Raw genomic sequence first — 22,330 nt, forward strand, 5'->3', positions numbered from 1 at the left:
TTTACATTGAAGCTGCCCATTGACACACACACACACACACACACACACACACACACACACACACACACACACACACACACACACACATACACACACACACACAGACACACACAGCAAACTTCCACACACACACACACACACACACATTTATATTACACACACATGTTAGCATTTCCATATGCATGAGAGTGGACACATTTGCTGCGTATGTTTTGTGTGTTTTCTCGCAGCTCGGCCTGATGGGAGATCCACAGTGGGCCTTTTTCACCCTTTGTGTATCTGCATAGCATTGTGTGTGCAAATGAAAGTGAGTGAGAGAGTGTGTGTGTGTGTGTGTGAGAGGGTGTGAGGGTGTGTGTGAATCAGGCACACTGACACAGTAATCAGTGAAAAGGGGGGGCCCTGTTGAAGGAGACATGGCCAGTCAACTGTCAATCATGTCAAATGCACACACACGCACGCGCACACACACACACACACACAAATATATTCATTTATTAAGACTGCTTTACTTGCCTTTACCCAGAAATAGCAATATTGTCTAATGGCTGTTTTAAGGCTCATGCGGTGGCAGGATGACATCACAACACACCTTAATGTTCAACGCAGTGAGTTCAAGTCTGCTTCTCAGGCCACGTTTCCTCAGTCTCACCCATCCCTCCTGTCCTTATATGTTTCATTTTTAAGGTCTGGCAGTATTTGTTTTCCTGAGGGACATTCCATGTTGATCTGCAGGTAAGATATTGGCAGATGTTCAGTATCTAGATTTGGCAAATGAAAATGTTTTGGAGCACCGTTTGTTTTGCTTCTCCTTATCTCTGGTTGCTGTAATGCCGTTGTAGCAGCACACTGGTGAATTATAATGTCTTTATCTGATGCAAAACAAATCTTCAAAAGCAGGCAACTTAAAAAAAAAAAAAAAAAAAAGTTTTACTGTACAAAATGAAAAGTTACAAGATCTACTTGTCTATTGGTCACGACAACATCAATAGAAATAAAGTAGCATGTCAACAATGGCAACAATTTAAATACCATAACATTAACAACATTGATTTGATACTAATATTCCCTGAAAACATTCCTGAATGTTCTGTGTTACAAACATTTTCTGCACTTTGCTTGTATTAAACACCAGTAGTAATGCATGCTGCTATCTGTTCATGAAAGAAGCAGTTTTAAACCTTGATGAAATATTGCATCGCCTAAGCCAAATACATTTAAAAACAAAGCCAGTATTTTTCTCATCAATAACAGAGCCCTTTGTAAAAACTCCTCAGAATGTTTTAAATGTGCAAAGATGGTTTCGTATTTTCATTGTAGACAGGACAAATAGTCACCTACACCTGCACAGGCAAGGTGAGAATCTGGAGGCTGACTTTCTGACCAAAACCTTGACGATCACACAGCTGTTTATTTACATTATTGGGTGATTTTTTTTTTTTTTTTAGTGCAGCAGTACAGGAATGACTGCGCTGTTAATCTGGGTGAGGAGCCTGCATTCATAAACTACAATCAAATCCCTGTATAGAACAGTAGGTGACAAGGCTAAGGTTTCCCCATCCTCAGACTCCGCAGTGAATCCAGCCTGTGACTGTCCCACTCCACCAGATGATGTAACGCACAGCTTTGATGTTGCTTTACAAGTTTCAGCGTGGACGAACTTTTCAATAAAGACTTGAAAGTGCTAGTGTGGACATAAAATTTCCATATGTAAACAGCATTTTCAAATCTATCTGCTGCAGTGTGGACATGGTCAGACACAGTAAAGTTGAGGATTAGAGCTTTAAAAAGATACTAAAATGCTGACCACCACCACCACCTCCACCATCAGAGGGGAGGTGGTTGGTCAGTCCTGCGGCTGTTTGTTCAGGAGGCAGGCAGGAAGAAAGACGCGCAGACCCAGCTGTCAGATATTTACACAACAACACTCTTCAATGGCATCTCATTAACAAAAGAATGCAACATCAACACTTTAAACAGAGCAGGTACCGAAAGTTTCCTGCCTCTTGTAAGCCACCATGCTTATGGTTCATGTTAACAGTAGACTGTGTTTAACCAGCCCGGAGTTCTATGATGGATTTTAGTGTTGAAGAAAAATAAGTTCAGGCAATATAGAAAAAGATTTGACTCTAAACGTATTATTTTTCACCCATGATGGCAGTGTGGCTCTGTAGAGATGACAGCGCATGGTCTGGTGCTCGGTCCACAACTTTGTACAGATATTCATGGTTCCCGGAGGATGAATACTAAATGATTTGCATCCACATTAGCATTTCTGGTTGTTGCTTTTCTCTCAACAAACAGCAAAACAGCACAACAACCAACATCTTATAAGGAGAGGGACAGACAGCTGACCAGGTCATTATTTCAAGGCCGGGACAGTGTCGGAGAAAATCAACATGAATACAGATTCATTTTCAGCAACTATGCCGTATAATCGGCCATCTCATCATTTAAAATGTGTGATTAAAAAAAAGTTAGAGACAACAGGAAGTGATCTTCTTAACTTTGCAGCCACACAATCCCACCTCACAGCTGGTTACTCTACTGCATGACAGTCCACTCAGTGTCCTCCTGCTCTCTGTGGTCAAGTGATGCAGTCGAGTTCACGATATAGTTGTTTTCATTCACATATATTTCTGTTGTCAGCCAACTGAACAAATATGAAACCGTTATTAGTTAGCCCATAAACACTACATGTTAACCAGCAGTCATCCCAAAGCTGCTGCACTGTGGTGGTACAATCCTTATTTCATTATCATAACATCGTCTGACACAAATCAACCTAAATACAAGTTAATGACAACAGCTCTGTTGTGCATCCAGCTGTATTGACATTTAAAATGAGGGATCACACTGAAATTAGAGGCGACTAAAGGTTGTCCTAACTTTACTGCTACACAGCCCCGGACCCTCACAGGGCTGACTTACTTTATCATCTCTATCATCAAAAGCTCAGTTTATCCCGAGCACACTGAAACACAATGCTGGCGTTTTCAGATTTACAAACTCTGAAGGCCGTTCTGGAAAAGCTCAGATTCAGGGGAGAAAAACACAGTTATAGTTTGAAAGGAGGTTTAAAACGGAGAGAAAAGATGCTTTGCGAGCTTAATGTGGACGTATTCTGAGATGGTGAACATGGTAAATATTATGCCTGCTAAAGGTCAGATGTTAGCATGCTGATGTTAGCATTTTAGCTGTGCCTATGTACAGCCTCACAGAGCTGCTAACATGACTCCTAATCTTGTTTCCAAACTGCTGTTTGTTCATCTTGATCATGTTTAGTTTGTCAAACAGCCTTAAACAGATAAATATTTAATTATGACATAAGAATAATGTAATAAATGTAACTACCCTGCTACTTAATTTCATCAGGCTGAGTGTCATTATCATCACCCTCAACAAAACCATGATCTTCATTGACATGAAAGTGGATAATTGTGACAATCTGGTACCAGGTTTGGTCAAAAAACAAACAGAGAGACACGTGGACTGTAAAAACAGTCACTCCATATATAGCAGCATCAGATAGTGATACTGAAAACACATAAAGATCTCTGTAGTTGATCATTTTTATTTTTTAGATGCGTCTGTTGCATTTTCTTTTAACAATCATCTCCAGGTGTGTGGGAGCTACTGACTTACAATAACCAGCTATATGCAACAGGCACATTTCATCCAAAAATACGATGGTACCTTCCATCACAAACACAAACACCACTCTGAACTAACATGGAGAGATATCTGTGGAAATAAAACCAAAAACACTGATTTAAGTGTAATTTCAATGTGTAACGAATGTGTAATGAATCACAGATTCAAACATTTAGGGAAAACGCCTCATTTAACATTAAATGTGAAATGAGGCAGGGTGGATGAGTGAATGCAGTCACCTCTATGGAATCAGATGATGATGAAATGTCATTTTAGTAGATGTAGTAGTTTTGTATAGTTTTTATAACATATAAAAACTCTATTTCAGGGTAACTTGTGCCATTTAAGGCTGACTTCATGACAACCAAAGCATTATCTTTGACTGGTGTTTACTAATACACACGTCAGATTACTTGACCAACTACATGACTGACATACACATAATCATCATCTTTGGACTGATCACAAATATTTGATGAAAATACTGAAGCCTGATCATCAGATCATCTAAATATTCAGCTGACATCATATTAAAATGATGCTTTATGTAATAACATACTCAGTTTTTTTGAATGACAGCTAATAATGATCAAAACTAATAACAACCGATTACTTAAAAGATTGATGAGCATCAGAAAATGTGACTGAGGGCTAATGTGCCAGAGCAGCTGGTGGCATTTTAAAGCAAAATGAAGCAAAAAATAAAAATCGAATCCAAACATCAGATCCTCAGATCAGGCGACTTTAAGCTGACTGATTGTTAATGATCAAGTCAGATTAGTGGACGGACTGAAAGGATGACTCTCGTCATTTGAGTGACTATTGGAAGCGCGCTGCAGAGCCTGCTACAGCGGCTGCTACAGCGGCTGCGTCCGCCACGCTGAAAAGACAAGTGAATCTGGTGTAGAGCCATCCGTCACAGCAGCTGAAGAACCAAACGTTTGGACGGACTGACATTTGCTTCACAATGAACGAAAAACAGCAACCTCAAAAGCTTGTGCAGGTAAGGATATATTTTCAAAAAAAGTGCATTTTGTCATTTATTTGCCCAGGTTTCAAGTTGTATGTCTGTGTCTCCACCCCAGTACAAAGGAGGCACATTACATTTCATCCATGCTCAAAGCTTGATAAACTATATTTGAAAAAAATCAGCATCATTTTCCAGACAATGTCCTGGTTACTCTAAATCAGTGGTTTCCAAACCGAGGGGCCGAACTCGGACGTCAAGGCAGAGCAGTGACGTGAAACAAGTCGCAAGTAAAAAGCCAAAACTTTATCAATACACCTGTTCAATCTGCATAAACGTTAACTTGTGGAACGCAATATTTTTAATCTGCTCTGTCTGCGACCGAGGCCTGTATGATCGCGAGATCTCTTCGTCTAGTGAGAGGAGTGTAAGGAGGGGGGGGAGTCAAATGGTTGAATGCCTGCTGCCAACTAGCGGTAGGAGTCTTAAATACAACACAAAACCGCATTCACAAAACCACTGTCACCATGTAAACTATTGATAAAATATCGATGAAGTGCTTCAAAATATCGATATAGTATCACATCATGAAATATCGCGATATTTTAGTGTATCAATATGTTCTTACACCCCTAATGGCCACAGCGAAAATGTCGAGTGAAGCCTGAGTCCACTTGACCTTTTACACAACAGCCACTTTCTCCCATCCAACACAGGTGTAAGTAATATCACTATTAATTGCTGCATTGTATTGAGGCGAAACTGAGCCATCGTTAATGTTTTTAGCTGCTCCTGCTACGATGGGTGAAATTTCCTGCTGTGAAAAAAGGTGTTTGAATCTAATTCATTCGGAAAAGCAAAATTTTTTAAAAAGCAGAATGTGTTCTGGAAATAAATCATGAATATTTTTTTGGCTTCTAAAGGGAGGCATGACTGAAATCAGTGGGCGAAATACTTTTTACTGAAAAGCCAGACTGTCCAGACTAAGTGGGGCAGTGATATGTTGCTGCTGAAATTTCAAAAGGTAATTTTGTTAAAGAAAAGGTTGAATTCCTGCACACCAGCACAGTTTATTAGAATTGCAAAAATTTCAGTCATGGATCTTTGCTAGGCATCAGACTCACAATAAGTGATGACAACATCTGTATACTAGAACAGGAGACGAATCTCAAACAGCTAAGACAATTACTACACAAAAAAACTGGTAAAAACATCTTTGTCAGAAGCACCTGTACATTAGACAAGTTTGAGCACCAAAACTGAAAGTCCATTGAACTCCATTGTACTGGGGCGGTACCAGAAGTCTCAGAGACAGATATCTCAAAGCCTGAACAGATAAAATAAAACTGTGCACATGGCTACATACCACAAGTATGTGAGAAAATGTGCTCTTTCATAATGTTAAATATACCGAAGGCTAAAAATTCAAACACTCTATCTACACACTCTTTTGATTCTGAAGCATCTGCCCTGTACTCAGTAATATACACAGGCCTCAACACACACACACACACACTAGATGCACATACACAAAACTGCAGCTATATTACACATGTATACATATAAGATGCTCCACACTCCCTCCATCATACTCTCATCTCTCTCCCGGCCACCGCTGGTTTTGTTTACAGGCCAATTTGAATGAGAATGAATCTCTCTCGGATGTTTCTAGAAAGCTAGTCTAATCCGCGCAGGCTGCTGCGAGGCCCCGGCCCTTTGTTTGGGATTACTGCAGCTTAGCGCTTGCTAACAATGAGGAGATGAGCAGCTCACCTCGTCGCCGCTAATGAAGTGTGGAGAGTCATTTAGCTGCTAGCTAGCTGCTACCGAGCTGGGATGATACCTTCACACACGCCTGCACACACACACACACACACACACACACACACAGAAACATACACACATGTTTGTATTACTATACATGTGAGGGCACTGACTGGTGACGTTTATTTCTTGACTATTTATCCCTCGCTGTTACACATTTGAACTCATGTGTTGTCCTTGCATTTCCTCTTAAGTAGCTTCAAAGTTAGAAAAAGTTTTTTATTGCATTCAGAGTCTGTATCATATATTTGTTTAAAAGCTTAACAGAAACTATCATGGGTGTATGAAATAAAATTTCAAACCTCAGATGCCAATTTTTATGGCTGCACCAATTCCTTCAGATATGTTTTCCATCATTTTGCTCTGTTATTCAGTCTGACGCGCTGAATATCTCTAGAAAATTGAGCTCTTCACTACACTTAAATACACTATGCTAACAAAAGTTCTGAACTTGTATTCATGATGATAGACATACCAAAGTGTCTGTGAGACTGAAGGTTAACACCTTATTTGTAATGGAAATCTGATCGTGATCTTAACCCTAAACCAAAGTCCAAGTTTGTATTTGGCTCTTCAGTGGTAAACCTGCGAGACTTGAAACTCATTCAGTGCCTGAACTGTAAACCTTTGGCCCTTTAAGGTACATTTTGTTTTTAGCTGACATGTTGCATAAAGGGTATTTTGTGTATTTTAATGTTTTATTATTATCTAAATGTTTTCATTACTATTTTTTGTTGAATGCCGCCCTGTGTGTTCTGCACAATGACCTCACCAAGGTAAGTTCCTGTGTTACCTCAACCTCAAGAGAAATATGTCTGAGCTTTGTGTTCTCTAAAAGTACAAGCATTAGCTTTCTCTTCAAGATGGCGCTGCTGCTACTATAAGCACTGATTCAAGAAAAGGCCTCCTTGTTCTTTTAAATGAGCTTGCCGTGTTGCTATGCAAAGCGTCATCAGGCAAAAAAGTTTAACGTGACTCAACTTTTGCCACAACACCATGCAGCGTCACTGCACAGGCCAATCGATGCAGGCATACAGTGTAGCGCGTATGTCTTGCAATCACTGCGACAGCGCATCAAACCGTGGCTGTGATAAACTTTGCAGAACCGCAAAATCTCATCATCATAGTCATGTCTCACAGCGTTATAAACCACTGTGCAGTCTTCTTGGTGTCTAATAGGCCTTGAAAATCATAGATGCACAGCTCAAACTGCATTTCCTGGATCATGTTTCATCCTCTGCTGTACCCTTTAATTGAACATTACGTCCAGTCGGAATGGGAATCTGAGTAAAGTGCAACACTGGATGAAAAAGCCTGAAAAATACTTTTAAATACAAGTGTCTGAGGCTGTCAGACCCAACACACATCCATGTTCATGTTTACGAGTTTGTATGTGTGTGGGGGAGAATATAAGCCATGGTCACCAGGGTAAAGAGGCACAGAGGCAACAGGAGAAGCAGGAAGATTTAAGCTTGGCAGAAACACACACAGATAGCAATGGTCCACATTGAGAGTATGTTGGCTTGTCTTCTGACAAAGTGACTGAGCCTGGCGCCTGATTAGGACTGAGGAGAGGAGAGGAGAGGAGAGGAGAGGAGAGGAGAGAAGAGGAGAGGAGAGAAGAGAAGAGAAGAGAAGAGAAGAGAAGAGAAGAGAAGAGAAGAGAAGAGAAGAGAAGAGTTTGATATTTATCCAGGTCTGCAGATCATCATGGCAGGATCAGACCTCTGTGATGGACTTGGATGGTTAGCAAGGGAATGGCCCTGCTTTGGTAACATACCAGGACATTCCCCTGGCTTTTGCATACACACACACACACACACACACAGGTACATACTACATACAAGGGCTGACAAAGGAGAACAAAGAAGATTCAGTTTTAAGGACCATGCTCTGATGCTGATTGAGATCAGGATTATTTCATTTTGGGACAATGTTCATTACATTTCCTCTCCTCTTATGTCATTTTACTTTCACCATCACAGTAACCTTTCTGCTCTAATCTTCACATCATATTCCTGAGTGGAAGTAGTAATCTGCACAAGGGCTGCAACTAATGTTCTTTTTCATAAATGGTTAATCTTCTGATTATTTTATCAATGAATCCTGTAATGGTTTGGTGTGTAAAACATACAACCGTGAAAAACGCCAGTCACAATTTCCTTGAGCACAAAAGGATGTCAAATGTCTTGTTCTTGTCTGACTAACAGTCCATAATCCAAATATTTTCAATTCACTATAATGTTCAGACAATAAAAAGCAGCAGATTCTTACACTTCAAAAGCTGCAACCATCAAATATTTGGCATTTTTCCTTAAAAAAAAAAAAGGCTTAAAACATTAATCAATCACCAAAATAGTTGCCAATTAATTTTCTGTCAATCAACTAATTCATGAATTGACTTATAATTGCAGCTTTAATTTGCACACAAGAAAAACAGCAGAAATCTGTAGGAAGAAAATAAAAAAACAGCAGACAACAAAACAAAAGGCAAAATGAAAACATAATCTGGAGACACAGTTCACCTTTACCACCAGTCTTCTGTCTGTGGTAGCCGTCTATTTACTGTCACAGTGTGGTGTCATATTTACTGCAAGACTTCAGCTTGAGAAACTACCACTCCTTACATACACGTAAATATTTGAGGTTTGCTCTGTTCCACCTTTTTTCTTGTCTATTTAGCAGCTGGTTACGAAACAAGTTAAACAGGGAGAGAAATTCCTCCAAGATTTCACCAGGAGACTTTGCTGACTGCACAGACATAGATATTATGCAGATATACAGATATTCCAGGGAAAATTGAAAATATATGTATTTTTCTATCTCTCAATATTCATCTTTTTACTTCTGTTTTATCATATAATGAAGGTCAAAGGGTATATTTCCAGTCTGATACAGGACCTGCAGTCATGATGGGCCAATGGGAAAATAACATCTAAAATTCACCTTCATTCAGACTGTCTGAGGCTCATATTTCCTTGATCCCACTGGAAAAAAAAAAATGGATCCAACCGAACCAATTTTCTGTCTGAAGAATGAAAGGTATAATGTTTTAGTGAACCATATATATGTATATAACTCTATGACGGACACTGAGACCAAGCTGCTAAAAAAAAAAGACAAATTTTTCCTTTATGGCTCAATATACTTCTGTAAAACCCCAAATTCCAACACAGTTTCTGTGTCAAGTGGAAATAGTTGTTTTTTTTGCAACACCTAACTACATGCACTCACTCACTCACACACACTCACTCACACACACTCACACACACACAGTTATTTCATCCCACAGTGTCTCCGGCAGGGCTATAGAAAGTAGAACAGTCAGAATCAGAGAGTCAACAAGCCGTAAAGTGAAGGAGTCATAAACGTGCAGTGTTTATCTGCAGCTGACAAACCTAGCACCTCACTGATAATGTGTGTGTGTGTGTGTGTGTGTGTGTGTGTGTGTGTGTGTGTGTGTGTTTCAGGACAGCCTCAAACACTGTGGTCAGAGCAAGTCGTGACTTAACACTCCCTGCACACACACACACTCCTGTTTCCATCCTATTTAAACAGTCCCTGTTGAATTTCACAACCAGCTCATAAAGGACGCAGAAACACGTCGAGATCCACGAGAAAATAAATCAAGGCTGTTTGCCTAACTCTGTGTGTGTGTGTGTGTGTGTGTGTGTGCGTGAAAGGTAAAGAAAGTGTTGACATGTCTGAGGCCTCAGAGTATTCATTCCAAGCATAATGTCATGGCTGCATTACATATATATGTAAGAGGTACCATTGGTGTAGCACTGTCAGTGAGAAGAGAGAGGTAGAGACTGAATAACCACTGCTTTATATGTGCATTTGGAATTTGTGCATTAAAACCAAGTAAATGCCAGAAATTCTTCAAATAAATATCTAAACATCGCAAAAAAGTTTTAATTGGTTGCTCGAGATAGAAAAGTTGGGATATAGATAGTGATAAGTAATGACATTGCAGGCTTTGCTTTCACTTCTGCTACTGCAGATCACTGCAGATGTTAGTCCCACCCTCCGTTACAGGCCTCCACCTGCCGGAAAGCACACGTGAAAGATAGAAGAGGAGGCTGATGAACCCGAAATTTGAAGTCATTATCTTTAGTGTGAAACAGCAATAAGATTCTGTTTAGTTACAAGTGCTCATTTAAAAGGCCTTTCCCACAGGGGACACTTTGACATGTCACGGGAGAGAAATCACAGGTGGAAATAATAAAATGAATGACGGCTGAATTCCATTTAGCTGCTGGTATTGTGAATGCTGGCCCACTGTCACACTGCCATGGCTTAATGTGAGACTTAAATAGAGCAGGGCCATTGTTAATGTCATGAGTAACACCTGTGTTTTTCCTACTATGATAAATCAAAAATGTCTGCTGTGAAAAAAACATTGAATTTTTGCACTATTTGATCCGTTTGATTTCGCAAACCTTTTGTAAATTTGTTTAAAACGTCCACAACCTTTGATTAGGAACTGGAGGTTTAGAAAAACCTAGTCTACTGACTATAATACTTTCCACATTATAACTTTAAAAACATATTTGCAATCAAAGGCACACACACGCACGCACGCACGCACGCACGCACGCACGCACGCACGCACGCACGCACGCACGCACACACACACACACACACACACACACACACACACACAGGCATGCATGTTGTTATCACTACACTGTGTGTCTGGAAACTCATTGAGTACTGTCGGTGCATTTAGGCCACATCATCCTAAATTTCTGGCTGTGTGAAGCTCAAATTTATGACACGCAAATTCTTACAGGTACGCAAAGGAGGAAGTATAATGTGGGCTCCACCATCACGAGCAGTTACTTTACACTGTTAGGTTAATACATCAATATTTAATCACTCTGACAGGGGCCGAGCTCTTACACTTTGATACTTACATGTATCTTGCAGTTAATACTTCGGTAATCTTGAGTGTAAAGGGCTTTTACTTAAAAAGGAGTATTTTTCTGTTACTGTTACATATGCAAATGCAATTTCTTCAACCACTGATACTAGCACGCTCTTTAGTATATGAAACAGGTAGTAACATGTCTGTGTAAATGAGTGTGTATGCAGTACGTGATTCACCAGTGAATACACACGGTGTTATGACTCCACAATATGTTCATACTTCTGTGTTTGCTTGTATTATTCCATGCGTGCATTCCACTGATTATCAACATGTATGAGTGTGAAAGTGTGTGTGTGTGTGTGTGTGTGTGTGTCTGTGTGTGTGTGTTTGCCCTCCACCAAAAGGCTCCAAGCTGTCATGTTTTAGCCTCCTACGGTTAACATCTGCTGCATTTAGTGCTGCCACGTCGCTCTGTGATACACACACCATCTAATAGAATAAACACATTTACACACACACACACACACACACACACACACACACACACACACACACACACACAAGCTCATTATTCTGTCAGCCAGTGTACCAACCAGTTGCTAGATTTTTTTTTTTTTACCACTGAAACCTGTCATGATCATACAGTATTTAAATATGAAACAGTAAAGGACTGTAGACATTACAGATTATTCTTTACATTCACTGTGAAATGCACCATGTTTACATTTTCTAATTATACTATAAAACCCATCTAGAATTATGGATATTGTCCATGTTTTTAATTTTCTAATTTATCTCTATTTGGTATCATATGTGTGTGGACACTGAACGTCTCATTTGCCTGAATCTGTTTATTCGGACTCTAATCATATCCAGTTAATGAGGTTCCACAAACAGTGAAATAGCTTTTGGACGACTTTGGCGTTTCTTTTTGGCCAATTGAAGAGTTTCAGTCTTCAACACAGCTGTACTCTTTTTGGGCTGGAAACTTCAATAATTTCAAAGTAGTTAAAAATCATTCTGTTCTTTCTTTCTCTCTCTCTCCTTCTCCGTCTCAAACACGCAGACGAAAAATCCAATCTTCATAACAGCTTTACACCTATTAGCTCTGATGTGGAAAACTAGATGACTCCACTGATGTTCACATCATCAGCCCCAATACCAAATATTTCTGGGTTCCCGAACCCAAACAATGCCAACATCTACTGCCAGACCAATCCTTTAATGGAAAATTCTCCCTCTCTCTCTCTCTCCTTCTCTCTGTGTCTGTGTCCTTCGCTCGCCCATCCAGGCACTAATGTAAATGAAAAGCAGCGGGGACAGGGTGTGTTGTTAATGTGTGGACAGGGACAAAAAAAAAAAAAGCCATGGTTCTGTGGTATTGTATTGACCCTGTGACACACATCCCAACCTCAACACACACACTCACTCCCACCTCCTCCTCCTCCTTCCTTCTCTTCTATTGACAGCTCCTCAAAATCAATAAAAATGATCTTGGAGTCCATCCACCATTTGGCTGCATCATCTTGGAAGTGCCTTCTTTTGAATATAGCAGCCATACTGTACAATGGGCCAGCCGAGCGTGTGTAATTTGCCATTGATTTCCCCCCCCTCCTCCCTCTCTCTTCCTGACTCCTTAGCCCCTAGTCACTGCACACAACACAAAAAAACTAACTTCATCATACACCCTGTTAATGCACATGCACAATAACCCTCTTTTCTCCTGCCCTCTGGTAATTTCACTCTTTCTTTATCTTTTTCGCTGTCTCTCTCTTTCCTCCTTTATCTCCTTCGGTCCTCCCCTTGCCTCGTGCTCCGGCCCTATTCCTGAAATCTCTTCACAGGTCACTGTTCTCTATCTGCAGTAATGGACGACCTGTGCAAATGTTGTGTGTGTCCAACCTGTCCCACCCCCCACATTCTCTCTCCCTCTTTTTATTTTTCTGAAGTGAATATCCCACATATTGATGTCGTCAACCTTGTTGTTTTTCTCAACACAATTACATTTTTATAAGTGATATCTTATTTATCTTATCTTTTATGTTCACTGTTTACCATCGACTTTTAACAAGTTTCAATTCTATCAAGTACATTTTGTTAAATCTCAGATTTCTTAAACTTAATTCATCGAAAGAATTTTATCTGATGTTCACGTTCTTCTCGTCCTGCGACAGTTTACCATTATGTCAATGTGAAAATTTGAAGCGGACTTTATATGAGCGATGATGTGCCTTTATTTTGTAATATTTTGACACTCACTGATGTATTTGTCACAATGTTAGACAACTAATCAAATGCCAGAACAAAACCATTTTTACCATATTGGTAATTTGTAAAACTCTTAGCAATTTACTTAGAGATCTTTTTAAATTGAACCATACATCTCACTGCATATGATACAATCTGGAATTAAAACAATATATAATTACAATGTTGCTCCTAGATTTTATTGTGTTTAACCAAATAAAAGAACGAAATAAAAACTATTTTTTAATAACAAAAACCAAAAGTTTGATTTTCATGTCATAGTTAAACCAAAAAGCCACTGCAGTATATTTAGTTCATGAGTAACAGTCTTTATTGAATCCAGCTAAAATTAATTATAGAAGTTTCTTCATAGACCCAAGTGACTCACTGTAGCGTCATAGCCTGGACAGAAATGAGAAGTCATTATCATCAAGATGGTTATACACTATAACCCTCAGTCAAGTTTTATAGCTCACACAGGTGCTCTGAGTTACTGTGATCTTTTCTCAGGTTGAAAGCAGGTACAGAACTCACTGAGCTCACCAAACTTCATGTAATCAAAAGTATGGAAGCTGTAAAAGTGGTGGGATACTTGACATGAACAATCAAACTGACCATCAGGTAACATGAGACATCAAACCAACTCGGTCCAATCAACAGTAAACCAATATTGCTTTTAGGACTGCAACTAACAATCATTTAGCATTACCAGTCAATCTGCCAATTATTTTCTCAATTAATCATTTATAAAGTAGTGAAAAGAGGCCATCACAATATCCTCCAATATCCACATCATCAAATGTCTTGTTTTGTTCAACCAACAGTGAAAAAAAACCCCAGAAACAATTGAATTTACTAGACTGTAAGATGAAGAAAAGCAGCCAAACCTCACTTCTGAGAACCTGGAACTGTCAGATTTTTGCATGAAATTATTAATCTTCCATTGACTAATTGATCAATCAACTAATTGCTGCAGTACATCTTAAACTAAAAAATGGCTCGAACAATAAATTTGTGAAAGCAGACGTCGGATCTCAAGTAATAGGCTGAAGTTTTTTGGCATTGCCGATGTTGTTTCCAGTCATGGCGGTGGCATTTCTGTCCCGGTGATGATGCCTCTGCTTACAGTGATGACCTTTCTAAACGGGGTGATGATGTTTCTCACCAGAGTGATGAAATTTCTACTCACAGCGATGACATTCCTGTACTCTGTGATGACGAGTCTACGGTTAACAGCTCCACACTTGATTAAAACACTTTCAGGCTGCAGTTTTAAACATGCCCGGTTATGGCCTCTCTCTTTTGGGGTGATGACGTTTTTAACTTTTAGTGAGGGACGTTTCAAATATCAGTGACAGTGTTTGGGAAGATCTGGATCTCATTGTAATACCTGTTGTGTGTTGGGACAAAGATGTACACCCACACATGGACCTGAATCTGAAGCAACGTTCATGTACACATGTATGCTCACACATACATCACTTGTGTGATGTATGCTCTCACACACACACACACACACACACACACACACACACACACACACACACACACACACACACACACACACACACACACACACAAACACAGACAGCTGTCAGTCAGTCTTTGAGAGCAGCGTGTTGTTTGTTAAGTCTGATACTCTGCCTCAGCTGCTCTAAGCCTATTACTGTATTCTTTCTCTGCTGTTCACAACACACACAAACACACACACACTCACACACACATAGTGGTGCTATCAGTAAGACCTTATTCAATAAGCTGAGCATATCCTCCAGCCATATCACACATCATTCTCCTTATAAACACACCCTCTGTCTCACACACACACACACACACACACACACACACACACACACACACACACACACACACGATATCTGAATCTTTTTTTCCTGAGCGGTGTTGTCGTCCCTGTTTGTTGAGAGTATCATTTACAGCCAAGGTGTTTGAAGAAAGACACCTCTCCCGTGGCGTAATGTGTGTGTGTGTTTGTGTGTGTGTGTGTGTGTGTGTGTGTGTGTGTGTGTGTGTGTGTGTGTGTATGTGAAAGAGAGTGTGTGTCTCTTTAGAGTGGGGCTTTGCTGCTCCTGACACCGTTATCAGCTCTAGTCGAATGTATTTCTTATCGAGGTGGAGGTGTGGAGGGAGCTGGGGAGTGTGTGTGTGTGTGTCTGTGGAGGGGGGGGGGTACCACCGACCGACAATACAAGCTTATCAAACGTCCTCAGCCACGATTCGACCTGTCACTCAAGACCGACGTGCACAATTGCGCGCACACACACACACACACATATATATATATATATATACAAAAACACAGACAGCACCCCTTTTTTGATTGATAGATGGCTTTCCCAACAAATAGAAAGCTGGGACCAACATACTCGTGGCCCCCCCCCTTTTTTTTTAAACCTTACACACACACCTGCGGTGGCATAACCTATGTATGGATGTGTGTGTTTTATATGTGAGTGTGTGTGTATACATGTGAGAGAGACAGAACATTCCAGAGTAACAAAGGTGGGATTAGGGATGCATTAGTTGGCTGTGGAGCGAGAGGCCTGTCAATAACAGCAGCCAGAATAAACCCTGAAACCTCGATAAGAAGACAAAGGCCGTGCCAGATAGCAGCAAGCCGAGAGAGAGGGAGAGAGAGGGAGGGAGGGAGGGAGAGAAGGAGGGATCAATAGCGGGAGAGAGGAGGGGTGAGAGAGAAATGGATGGACGGAGAGGGAGGATCAATATCGAGAGAGACAGGAGGAGAGAAAGTTTTCACAAAGACAAACTGAAAGGGTGAGGGTGGGTGAGGGAGGAAGCTGAGAGCTGGGACGCAGGTAAGAAGAAGGTTTTGACTGAAATGGGTCGATAATGAGAGCAGTGATGTTGCCATACATACTGCTGCAGCCAAAAGTTATCCAGAGCATTTTTATTGACGAGAGAAAGACAACACGTTTCTTTAAAAAAAAAAATTAAAAAAAAATGCATCTGTGGGTCGGAGCAAACTTGAATTTGAATAGTCTCTATGAGAGGCCTCATGAGGGACTGGCTACCACACACCTCCCTTCATTTCACTCAGGAGCCACTGGTACCGATATTACAGTGGGTGTAATGGTGGACATTTATTGTAGAGACTGATTTGTCTCACCAAAAACATCGAGATGAAAGTAGAGAGTCTGGAAATGAGAAAAAAAAATTAACAAATGTAAATTATAATTGATTAAATCCAGTTAAAGCTGAAATAAATACCGATGACACACAGAGAGGTTGTCACTCCTTTGAGACAGGCGTGCTTTATGTCGACTCTTTTCACCTCCTTTGCAACATCCATTTAAATGTGAGAGTCACGCAGCAGTAAACTGCACAGAACTCAATGGTTGTGTGCAGTGGTTTTGTTATGTGCCAAAACTGGTCTAAAACACTTTTTAGTTCCTAACATTTTTTCAGACCCTCTGACCTTGGGGAAATATTTGAAACACCACAAACGCGTAACGGATGATTCGCACCATTTCGCTCAACGTAGCTTTGCATTTAACTGAGCCAACAAGTCAGGGTCTTTACCTGGGAGCAGTTGGCATGACTGCAAATTTGTGCACTTTAAGAAGGGATTTTGTACCTGCCTATTTTTGAGAAAGAAATGCATGTGCTGTCTGCATTTTTTTGTATTTTCAATTTAATTGTATGTTGTGTCTGACTTTCTTGAATTTTTTTTTTATTCTCATCTCAGCAAAGATGATGAACAGTACCCTTCCCTGATTTAATAAATCCTACAAAGCATGATTTTCTTACACGATTTTACATGAAAACCATGCAGGTGGTCTGTCACTGACCTGAAGTAACCTTATAATTTATGCCAAATCAAACAAAACGTCCAGAGCGAGCAAAGCAAGGCTTCTCAAAGCTGCGTGTGGTGAAATAGCAGATTGGGGATTTTTCTGTAAAAGCTTCCTCTCTCCATTAACTCACCAGACCTCCTTCAAGGACAGCACATGGACCCAGACTTCACTGTCTTACAAAGGATTCGCACACAAAGTTTTTATTATTTGTACCTGAGACTCAGTGAAAATCAAAGTGCTGAGAGTTTGAAGCAAGGTCTGTACCAGCTGGTATTGTCGGAAAACCCTCAGAAAGCAACAGTCTGTTCTTGCCTAATATTCGTGTTTAAATGTCAAATCCCAAATACACATTCAGTGAATCACAGCCCAAACCAGACCATTGATCTCTGTATTTCATTTCCTCTCCAAGAAACGTATTATGACGAGTTCACAAGGCCTCGCAAACAGTAACAACACCGTTTCATATTAAAGCTTTTGCAGTCAAATCAACATAGATTCAAATCTTACAGTGAATTATTTTATCTTTTTCTTATGTTTGTCTTGTTTCTGTTTTATTCGATTTTTTACCTCCGACAAGGAGGTTATGTTTTCGCCTGTGTCTGACCTTCATTTAAAAAACATCAGACACATTTATGGTGTTCACATGTTTGAACAATTTGGTGCAGATCCAGGTCTGGATCTGACAGACATGCGTAGGATTGCTTGGCCTTGGCAGATGTTTGCGCTCTACTGAGTGCCATTCTAGTTCTTTCTGTGATGTAAAGTTCTTGGAATCAGCTCCATGAACAAAACCAAGTTCAGCTGATATGAGATCATGGATGCAGGTTTTTCAGGGGCAGCGTAAAGAAAGACGCAATCTATCCGACAATATCGCTTGTTTCTGATGATGTAAATATTGATTATGAAATTGATGACACAAACCATGGATGGAAATGAACTCACCAACACCACTGCCAGAAATCTACATCACAGAACACAAATTATTGTCATATTCAGGATTTTAAATCTTATTTTTTTCTAAAAAGTAGAGAAATTCAGCGAACGAAGTGACAAATCATCACTTGATTTAAATGTAGTTTTAGTTTAGATGAATGCACGAGTAACAAGAACAAGTTTGAATCAAGGCAATGACTTGGCTTTTATGAAACTATGTAATTTATGTAGTAAAGCAGACTTTTCCATTAGTCTTAAGAATTTTTCTGAATTGATAGATCAATATATTACAGTCAACATACCAGATAATCGTGGTACAAAAATAGTTAAAGACAGAAGATTCAACTTCAAGTCAAACCAGAACAAAGTCGACGTGCAGCTGAGGCCTGATGAGCTGTGTTTTCATGGAAAAGGAGCTAAATAACTCGCCTGTATGCCATTTATCACCCTGCCAACGACGTGCCATCCTGAATTGGCGGTTAAAGAGTGGCGGGCTCTTAGTCACAACAATCCTACAGAGGCTTGAACCAATGACAGCAGGGCGGTGGGCAAGCGGAGGGTGGGGAGGGGCATGTAATTGTTTCACCGGCTCTCATTAATTAATTTCCCTCCTTCATTTATACTGGAAACACTACATAGGTCTGGGAGGTATAGGTAATGATACAGAGGGAGAGACATGAATACAGAAAGAGAGAGAGAGACCTAGAGAATGCGGAGAGAGAGAGAGAGAGAGAGAGAGAGAGAGAGAGAGAGAGAGAGAGCATCCTGTTCCCATCAGTGTGGCAGCGAGCAGCTAGCTGTCACACAAAGACACAATGAGGCCCGGCAACAAACAGCCACTTAAAAAACAGCCTGGCAACAGAGAGCAAATTCAATTAGAGAAGTAATTAGTAGATACAGGGCCAGGCAGCAGGCTGCAGCGACGCCACAACACAGGAATTAATAGGCACGGATAGGAGGAGGACGCTGTCATAATTAAGAGGCAATCACCTATGTCAATGAATACCTAAAAAAACACAGCCCCCCAACGCAAAACTATTAATTCAGTGATCAAAAAATATTTCAGGAGATGATTAATACAGCAAATTCATTTTAAAAGACTAATTTCTGGAAAGATAGCAAGACAATTGCACATAATGTACTCCGCCTGGCATTTATATTGCTAATTAAATTTTTTCTTTCTGATAATTTGTGGAAGGATTGCTCTTCCCTCTCTGCCTGCCTCTCCTTGTGTGTGTGTGTGTGTGTGTGTGTGTGTGTGTTCGTTTGCTTCATCTAGAGTTATGAACCAATGGAGGCAGTGTTGCAGCGGTAAACACACTCAAATACACTGCAGAGCTCTGTCTTGAAACGCCTTCCAGCAAAAAAAAAAAACGTCCGCCACGCATGGGCGAAAGAAACAACACGAACACGAAAAAACAACACAAAAACTTGCCGCTCTTTTCCTCCTTCAACTCTGAAGCACCCCCACCCCACCCCAACACCACCACATCCTCCCCCACAACTCCACAGATACAAAAGACCCTGCAATTAAATTAGACGATAAGGACGTGAAATAAATCAGCAGGTTATTGATTGATTTGTCTCTCTCTTGGGGTGGGGGTGGAGGGCGGTGGCGGCTGTATTTTCACACCAACGGCTCCTCTATCACTAATTACTCTGTTTCTAAAATCCCTCAGATGAGACACCAAGGTTTCATACAACACAAACACACACACACACACATACATGACGCCGAAGAGAGACAGAAGGATCTGAAGGATTAAGAGAATCATCAGAGAGTGTAAACAACATGAGAAATGCAGCCTTGGGTATCTAACATGCGTTGTGCGACGGGATGTGGCCTGATGTTGGCGTCATCCCTGTCAGTGGAGACGAACCCAAGCTGTCTGAAAGTCATTGATCTAAACAATGACCTCCAGCAGCCTTGAGAAGCTGCAGGGTCAGTCTGGTCCAAGGTTAACACAGCGTCGACTCAATGAGAAACACGTGCAAACTTACAGGCCACACATCTGCTGACAGAGATACAGTAGAAGGTAACATCTGTAACATCTATCAACTGTATATATCGTCATTATGCAGACAAATACCATGAAAACGGTTATTGGTGGACGCTTCACATAAGTGCGTTACACTCACCATTCACCACGTAAACTTGGTGAAATGTAATAACATAAGACAATGTTGTTTTTATATGATAACCGTGTTACAGATATATATTTTTTTTCCTCTTTTTAATCTTGATTTTAATCTAACCGGCTGGATGGGGGACTTTTTAACTAGCAAGGCAAAATGTGCGCAGTTCCCTGTGCAAGAGTGCGAGATGCATTGTGTGGATTCAGAGCTCTGAAGTTAAGAATTTTATCTTTGGTCTCCAAGACCAAGACAGAACTTTCACCCTCAAAGAAAGCGACAGCGCAAACTACACAGAGACTTTTTAGTATTTATTGCTTTTATTTCAGACTTTAGCTTGAACCTTCCAGACCAGAAAATGTTGATTGTGACGCAGTGCCGACTTGCAACTAGGCTGCATTTTCTTGTAGTTGTTAGCAGTTCCACAAACACTGACTTTCTCCTCCAAACTACTTAGACAGTTTAATTTGAATATTTCTATCGACAAGAAGGTAAGGTAAGGTACAAAAATCAGTCATCAATAAGACCCCTCAGATTGTGTTGACCTGATTGTAAACAAACATTAGGACCCTCGATCATATTGCACCAAAATTATCTCAAGGTTTCCAACCAACGCTTAAAGGCTTGATGCAAGAAATGAAGTTATGAAATAATTCAGAAATCAATCAGGATGCAGCTGTGGATTCTCTTCAAAAGTGAAAGCTTCAGTAGAATTAAACTGAAAGATAGAAAATCCAAAAACCAGAGTGGTGTTTAAAGTTTGTGTTAAATGCATTTAACCTGAGGGGTTTCGCATCCCCGGGCCTCCTGAGAGAACAGTAAACCGATAAACATGTAGAAGAATTGCAGATGAAAACTATTTGCTGTTGCCTCAACAGTCTCAATTTCCACTCTAGAGAGAAATACCTTCACATTTTATTTTATCTTCTATCCGGAAATGAAAAGCAAAGCCCACGTTGAGGAGGATGGGGGGGGGGGGGGGGGGGGGGGGTTCATGAATGGAGCGTGGAATTTCCAAATCCACATCTCTTAAATACAGATTTAGTTTCTCGGACTGGGTTTAAAAAATGGAGGGAGATCTCCATATGCAGAATTTACATATTCATCTGTGACAGTTGGGGGTTATTTGGAGCCCCATTTTGGAGTGATGTGAGAAAAAAAATATCCACTTAGCCATATCATCTCCAACGATCGGGACTCATAAGCCTGGCAATAGGCTGAGAGGGGAGGATAACACTAATATGGCCTCAGATTTCTATGCAGGACTAGTTAATGCTATTTACTGAGGAAGGTAGATGATCGACTGGAGAGCAGAGAGGAGAAGGGAGGGAAAGAGATGGACATTAAGTGGCCTTCGGAGTCTGTGGCCGCTGCTTTAAGAGCCAATTACCAGGCTAATGGAGTTAATGCCAGAGATGAGATGGGCTTGGGAGATGAGAGAAGAGAGAGGAGAGAGGATAGCGGGGAAGCCTGACACGGAGACAAACTGCAGCAGAGAGAACGATTAGTGTTTGTTAATCTGATGGGCAAATCATGAAGCATCAAACATACTGTAACACACGAGGAGAGAAACCAAAACGGGACCGAAGGGCAAGGAGAACGCGCCGCGCAACACACACATGGACGAGATCCGTCTCGGCTTCATGATCCGTCATGTTAGGCTGCAGATTAAAAGTGTGATCTCCGGGCTTATAAACGATTTAGCCAATTACCAACGTTATCTAAAAACGCTTTAATTTGCCATTCAGAGCTGCAACAGGGGCCCTCGGAGCCGTCAATGAGGGTGATTAGAGCCCAGATTGCGGCTTCGAAAGGCCCCAAACATCTGCCGTCAGAGTGACTTGGAGACGTCAACGCAGGAAAAAA

At 40.6% G+C, this 22,330-nt stretch overlaps 1 long non-coding RNA gene across 3 annotated transcripts in view; it reads right to left on the reverse strand.

Moving 5' to 3' along the window:
* The window catches only part of LOC111227440, an 87,699-nt gene that overhangs the window by 52,694 nt on the left and 12,675 nt on the right, over positions 1–22,330 (reverse strand). Inside the window, exon 1 of one of the 3 annotated variants that reach the window (XR_002665341.1) lies at positions 593–658. The exons of the other annotated variants lie outside the window; for them this stretch is intronic. This is a non-coding gene — a long non-coding RNA (uncharacterized LOC111227440). Of the gene's footprint in view, positions 1–592; positions 659–22,330 lie in introns of those variants that run through there. 3 annotated transcript variants of the gene reach the window in all.

Source organism: Seriola dumerili, unplaced genomic scaffold (assembly GCF_002260705.1).
Source record: "Seriola dumerili isolate Sdu_G_001 unplaced genomic scaffold, Sdu_1.0 BDQW01000002.1, whole genome shotgun sequence".
NCBI classification, from domain to species: domain Eukaryota; kingdom Metazoa; phylum Chordata; class Actinopteri; order Carangiformes; family Carangidae; genus Seriola; species Seriola dumerili.